Source organism: Spermophilus citellus (genome assembly GCF_964194105.1).
Source record: "Spermophilus citellus genome assembly, chromosome: 14".
NCBI lineage: Eukaryota > Metazoa > Chordata > Mammalia > Rodentia > Sciuridae > Spermophilus > Spermophilus citellus.
In genome coordinates this window covers 4070728-4077791 of record NC_138194.1, presented here as the reverse complement: position 1 = coordinate 4077791, position 7064 = coordinate 4070728, and the positions used below count along the sequence as shown (strand labels likewise).

The following is a 7064-nucleotide window of genomic DNA, read 5'->3' as shown; positions in this document are numbered from 1 at the left end:
AGCCTCCAGGTCACCACGGAGCCCTCCAGGTGGACTCATTTGGACTCTGGTCCAAAGACGGTGGCTGTCCCTCGCTACAGTCACTCCCACGCGCAATTCAGGACGGACAGTCAGTAGCCGGCTCTACACTGAACGACCCTCCGGTCACTGGGAATTCATGGGCTTCCCCTTCCGCTGGATGGCGGGTCCTGACTCGGGCCGACGCTCCCGGGAACTCACCGGCCTGATGTCCCGTCCTGGAACCTGCTTTCCTTTTCCTGAGTCCGTTCGGAAGCGGTGAGAGCCGGGGCCAGCGCGGCTCCACTGGGAGTGCGGCTCCGGCGAGTGGCCCAGCGGGGCCTAGGCGGTCCCCAGGCAGGCTGCGCGGCGTTCTGCGGTCCCGCGGCGGGGGTACCAGGGCCCGCTCGGTGTGGGTTTCCCTGCCGACGCACCACGATGTGAAAACGTGTTACAGGAAACCGCGGCAGCGGGGAGGGACGGAGACGGAGCCGGGGGGCGCGTTCAGCGGCAGGGTGGCCGCGTGTCCTCCCAGAGCCCAGCGCCGGGCTGCCCCGCGGGCTTCCGCGGTTACGACTTTCGCGCTCGCATCCCGACCCCGCCCTCCCCAGGCGGCGCCGTCCAGCCGGGGGAGGGGCAGGACTGGGAGGCGGGACGCCGCGGGCGGCGGCTCCGGACCCGACCGAGGAGAAGGCCACAGGGAGGAGGGGTCGCCGCTTCGTTCTCTTTTGCAAAATGGCCCCGCCAGGCCGAGGGAAAGAAGTCTGGTAAACTCGGGCGTCAGGTAACCAGCAGGGGCCCTCCTGCCCAGGGATCTTCGGGTGGCCGCGGATCCCGCACCCCCAGCACAGGTGTTTTGCGGGTGGAGGAAGGCGAGGGGCTGGGTGCGAATAACAAAGTCTTGGCCGCGGAGACCCCCAGGGCTGGTTCACTGGCCGCACGTGCCAGGGCCTCGCGGGAGGGTCCGCAGGGGCTCCCCCGCTTCGGTCCTCTGCCGCTCTTTCCTCCCACCACTGGAGAGAGGTCAGTGACGCTGCTTGAGCCTCGGTGTTCTCATCTGCAGGGCCATGGGCGGATGAGGAGAGAAGTTTAGTAAACTCGGGCAAGGATGGCGATGGCCGGGTGCAGCCCGGAATCTGCTGCTGTCTGTCGGGGACCTGATAGGCGAACCGCCCCGCCTGCCCCGAGTCTGCCTGGCCGAGGCAGCCGAGCCGCTACCGGAGCTTCTGCCGCCTTGCTCACGTGCCCGCCCGGCCCGTCCGCGAGTGCGCTCCCGGCGCCCAGCACCGGCCGCGCCCGGGAGCTCGTGTGCAGGGATCCGCGGGCCCCATCCGCGTGTCAAGCCGAAGGAGCCTGCTCCGACCTCTCCAGACCCCATCAGGGGCTGGGGCTGGGGCTGGGGCTGGGGCTGGGGCTCAGGTAGAGCGCTTGCAGCCTGCACCCCAGCAGGCCCAGTGGCCATCCCCAGGGCCAGGTCTATTCCACCACCTTGGCCGGCCCAGGGCCTGCTCAGGGCTCTGCTGTGTGGAGGGCTTCAGGAATCAAGAGGCACTAGGTGACCAGTGGATTTTCTGAGCCATTGTTCACCAAGACCCGCCTCCACACAGGGCTGGGCTCTGTGTGAGGTGGGTCAAGTGTGGAGGGAATGTGCCAGTCCCAATTCTTGCAGTGTCCCAAGGCTTGGGGACAGTGAAGACTGCTGGGCCCTGCTGCAGCCAGGGATGGGTGGAAGCAGCCTGAAGCCAGATGTGCAGGCGGCAGCTGGCCTGTGAAGGGGGCAGGCCTCGCAGGCAGCCTCCAGGGCACTGCCTCTTGCCCTCTGGTGGGTGCACTGCCTGGCATGAGCACCAAGGTGCCAGCCCAGGGTCACAGCTGGGTTGGTGAGGAGAGGCTGCAGCCACATGCCTGTGTCAGAGGCTCAGCCAGGTCCCTGTCCTCGGATGGTCTGTGGGAGATGCTGTGATATGAACCGGCCCAAGAGGCCCCTTCCCATCCCATTTCCTCCTTCAGGGAAGTCTAAGATCAGCTACCCCAGGTCCCTATCACCCTGGAGAAGTCATGGCCACACCGAGAAGGAGGGACCCTACAGCGGGTCTCCTCCATCAGTCACCCGATGCCACCGCCTTTCCAGCGCCAGCTCTTCCGCTGGAGGCCTTCCCTTCGTGGTCCCACTCATCCCTGCAGGCATCTCCCTTGTCTCCTTCATGTCCCTGAAGCCTTTAGTGGCTTTTTTTTTGTAGTTGTAGATGCACAGAATGTCTTTATTTATTTATTTTTATGTGGTGCTGAGAATGGAACCCAGTGCCTCACGCATGCTAGGCAAGCGCTCTGCCCCTGAGCCACAGCCATAGTCCCCTTTGTGGCTTATTTACATGTGCATTTTATTTAGATCTGAAGCAGGTCACTGTCTGCACCACACCCCCCAGAACCTGTGAGGGCCTGGCACAACAGCACCCCAGTGTGGGACCGCCTGCAGACCCCTGGGGCAAGGTCATTGTCCCCAATTCCTGCACAGAGAAGCAGCCAGGGCCACCGCCTTCAGCAAAAGCAGCTTCCAGTCTCCTTGGAAGAGCTCCTGGCTCCTCAAGGAAAAGGCGCAGGTGCCCCAGCCAAGCCCCTCAAGTTCAGGAGGAAACCAGTGCGGGGCGGTGGTCAGGGGCTGGCCTTCCATGGCCTAGCCATGCGGACTCCAGCGGGTTCCCATTTCCTGGGGTGTCCACATCCACACTGGGCGAGTCCCGGGCGCACTGCCAAGTCTCTACCCTTGCGGGGACAGGCGTGCCCTGGCTGGAACTGTAGGCAGATGCTGTGGTGCAGGTGCAGGGATCTGGGGAACAGGGCTCATCTGGGGAAGTTCTGAGGCTCTGCAGAGGAGGCCCACACAGCAGGTGGGGATTGGAGGGGCCCGGGGGTGTCAGGGGCTTCTGCTGGATGGGCTTGCAGGGGTGTGCAGGGAGGCACTCCAGGCCCGGGCAGGAGGGGACAGAAGGGGCCTGGAGTGGACGAGGGTGTCTGGGAGCACTGCTGGAGAGCAGGCCCTGGAGTGCCGCGGTCTGGCTCAGTGCAGCCTGGGAATGTTAGTGGGAGGGGACCCTGGTAGAGCCTGGACCAGGGACCATGGCAGGTACCTAGTCCAAATAGTGGGAAGCCGCCCCCAACCCTTGGCCCAGGCCCTACTTGCCCACAGAGCCCTGCTGGCTGCAGCACCCCCAGGAAGTGGACAGGGTGGAGAGATGACCGACATCCCCACTGTGAGACCTGGAGAGCCCCCAAAATGATCCCAACAGTGCATCTCAGGCACCACTAGGGAGGGGGACAAATTCTGAGCACCTCCGACAGCAGTGGGGTCCTCAGGTACAAGGAGGAGGCAAGGATAAGGCCACCCCTCCTCCTGCCACCAAGCTCAGCCTCCAGGGAAAGAGGGGCCCAAGATGATGCCACAGAGCCCCAGACAGGACCAGAAAGACCAGAAACTGGCTGGAAACCAACATTTTATTGAACTCTGTCTCCTCTACCCTTCAGAAATCTAGGCCAATAGATTCCGCTGTGGTCCACAGACAGGGGTGTGACCAGCACTCCCCCCGCTGCCTACCATACACCAGCCTGCATGAGAGGAAGGCTTCCTTGGGGATAGGCTGCCCCCGAGAGGGCCAGGGTCAGGAGGAGAGCAGGCCAGCCAGGCCTCCAAATGGGCAGTTAACTGGAAACCACCCCAGAGGTCCGGTAAGTTCATTTCTTACAAAAACAACAGAAACTCCAGTACAAAACCTCAGCAGTGTCCCAGCACTATCTTGAGTTTAAATATAAAAAAGGAAATCTCATCGGGAAACACCACTGTCCAAAGGACAGAACCCCCAGGAGCCGGCTACCTCCAGGATGGGTTCAAAGGGCGAGGGCCAGCCCCGCCCTGCACAGGCCTCACTGGAGCCGCAGGTACAGGGCCCTGCTCAGCAACAGGCCCAGCAGCAGCAGCACGGGCAGCAGCTCCCGGCAGGCCCGGGCAGGAGGCACCTGGGGACCGAGAGAGGACAGTGAGGACCCAAGAAGGTAGGGGACCTCACCTCAGAAACGGGGCGGCTAGGACAGGGTGAGATCAGACAGGGCAGGCATTCAGCAGGGACAGGGGAGCAAGGAAGTGGCCCTGAGTCAGGGCAGAGATGGGGCAGCATCTGCCAGAGGACAGCTCTCCTGGTAGAGGGGCAGGAGCACAGTCCTGTCAGCTGGGCCCAAGGTTCCTGGGGCTCTGGGCCCGGGGAGGTGTGGAAACAGGTGAAACCTAAGGTGACAGGGAGGGGGCGCCTGTAGCACACGAGGGGTGCGTCCGGGGGGCTCCAGGCCACTCCCACGGGCAGGGGGCCATCTGCGCCTGCAGCCTCTTGGCTCTTACCCAGGTGCTGGGGGCCGCGGGTCTCTAGAACCACATGTTCTCCCTGAGGCTGGCGAGACCCTGGGTCAAGCTTCTGAGCACACCCAGGACTCTCTCCTGGCTGTAGCTGAGAGCAAGGCTGTAAGACATGGGGGGCAGAGCAGGCTTCAGGGACTCTGCCCCTGTGGAGGGCCTGTCCCCTCCCCACCCCACGGACACCCGGACTTCCCCTGGCACCCCTATGAAGGACAGTGTCCGTCTCCCCACAGCTATTTCGGGTTCATAGATTTGTTCAGATCTCGTAATTCCTCCCACCTGCCGGCCAGTGCTCTGCTCAGCTGGCCACAGGGAACCCAAACCTGGGCCCTGCAGGCCCTTGGCCAGTTACTGCCCCACTTGTCCTCCCCAGGGAGCTGGCCGAGGAGCCAGGCCTGGGTGCACAAGCAGCCTGCCCTGCCCAGCAACTCAGGACTCTGGATGAAGACCAACGGGAGGCGGGGTTCTGTGTGGTGCTCTGCCAGGCCGGGAGAGGCAGGGGCAGGTCAGAGAGAGCCAGGGGCCCCTGGACAGGCAGGGAAGCAGAGGGTTTGGGGTCTGCTTGGGAGTGTCAAGGCCATTTCCTTCCAGAACTTGGGGTCCAGCCATGTGTTAGGTTCTGGGCCTCTACCTGCCTGTCCAGGGTCCCTCCCCAGGTGAAGTCCTGGGCAAGACATGGGCTGCTTACCTGTGCATGGCCATCCCAGGCAGCTGGGCCAGTTGGAGGCCCCGAAAACACAGATCCATCTCATCCCCAATGCAGGCCAGTCGCAGGGCCACCTGGTTACTGTGGAGAGGGAACAGGTGGGCAGGATGAGGTACTGGAGTAGCCCAGAGCCAGGCAAGAGCAGGGGTCAGATTTGGGACCAGCAGCAAATTTTCCTGCTTCCCTCCATCTACAGGCAGACTCTGAAGTCACACCGCTTTAAAATTCACCTCCAGGGGTGGGTGGCCAGTGTCAGTAAGTGGGGTGCCCGGGGGCCTGCTCCCGCCCTCCAGCTCCCAAGAATGCTGAACACCCAGAATGTCAGTACCCACTGAGTGTCCCCGGAAAGCCCCAGCAGGGCGCAGCTCATGGGTTTTGGTGAGTAACAGTGGCCAGCAGGGATGGACAGGTTTGGGGGTGCCTTGAGACCCCCTCAATTGCTGAGGCTGGCTTCCCACAGGGACTTCAACTTACCCTCCTCCTTGGACTAGGGGCTCAGAGACCTCTCCCCTGGTCCCCAATGCTGAAACCACCCCGATACCATTGTCCCTTTCCAAATGAAGGAGCTAATAGTCCCCTGCCTGGGCCCTCCACTCTCTAAACCAAATTCTTGACTGAAATAGTGCAGGCAGGTGCAAGCCTGCGTCATGCATGTGCACAGCTCAGACTAAAAACCAGTCCCCTTCCGGGTGCACCCTTCTCCCCAGGCTTGGCCCACATCCCACCCTGGTGATTCAGGAGCTCTGCCTGGAAGTCCCAGGCAGATCCACCTAACCCTGGCCACCTGCACCACCTGATGACCTGTCTAACGTCCCCCAGTCTGTTCTCCTGGAGGGCAAGCTCCCACTTCTGTCCCGCTAACGTGATGCATCTGAGTCACAGGATCCCTAAGTTCAGGATCTTGATGACTAATAAGAACCTTGGAGCAAGAGGAAACATCCAGAACCCTGGAGCTGAACTCCTGCCTGTGCGCTGGCAGGGGCTGTCCTCCAGCTTGGGGGAGGTGACTGAGGGGCCCGAGCCTCAGTGCCTCATCAGTTCCCGGGAGGTAAAGCTGCAGCGCCCCCTGCTGGGGGAGCCCATGAGCCTGGCAGATGCAGACACTGGACCCAGCTGGGCTGGCCAGGCTGGTCCTGAGACCCTGGAGGCCGTGTCAGTCCCAGGAGTGCCTGCCCCTCTTCCAGCCTCAGTGGTTCCTTAACAAATCACTGCCCTAACTGCCAGGGCTGGGGCACCTTGAGGTAGCTGGCAGGTCCAGCAGGCCTCCTGGCCAGCTCCCTAAGACGAAACGCTTGAGCTCTCTCGTGGCCAGCGCCACAGTCCATCGTGGGACCTGGACATGCTGGGTGCCAAAGGGTCCTTCTGTGGGTGGGGATGAGCACAGGGGACCTCAGTGGCGGCGGGGTGCGGAGATATCACTCACTACCTAGGGAGCGTCCTCCCTGAGCCTGCCCGGAGGCCCTCTGCAGAGGGTCCCCGCCTCACAGGTGCCTGCTCTTCCAACCCATCCCCAAAGGTCACCGACCAGTGGGCCCTTGGGACCTACCTGCCCTGAACCATGAGGTGCAGCCGTCCCCCGGGACGGAGGACCTCCTCTCCCGCGGGAGGGGTCATGCAGGAAGCACCTGCGGCCAGCAGAGGTCCGGGTCTGTACCGGAGGAGGCTCGGGAGGCTCCTGGAGACGGGTCTTGCCTCTGACATCTCTTCTCTGGGGAAGGAGACGGTGTCACTGACCCCTAGAACTGCGAGGGCTCGGAGCCCCAGGTCCCAAGGCAGGCACTCTGGCCCACTGAGTGCTTTGAGCCCCAGGCCTCCAGCCTCGGGGGCAGCTGCAGAAGCCTAGTGTCTGGCCTCCTGCCTCCTCCTGCCCCCTAGAGAGCCACAGGAACTTGAGTTCCTTTTCCAGTCATGGAAATCAGAACGCCCTCCCCCCAAGCAGCCCGAAGACCTGGGAAGGTG

At 62.9% G+C, this 7064-nt stretch overlaps 1 pseudogene across 1 annotated transcript; it reads right to left on the bottom strand.

Annotated features, from left to right (window-relative positions):
- Nucleotides 1-3915: 3915 nt before the first annotated feature.
- LOC308633457 (bcl-2-interacting killer-like) lies at nt 3916-6806 on the bottom strand (annotated as a pseudogene). Its single transcript has 4 exons — nt 6652-6806; nt 5088-5186; nt 4385-4502; nt 3916-4008 (listed from the first exon to the last, which is right to left on the bottom strand). The product of its transcript is annotated as a bcl-2-interacting killer-like (transcript).
- Nucleotides 6807-7064: the final 258 nt, after the last annotated feature.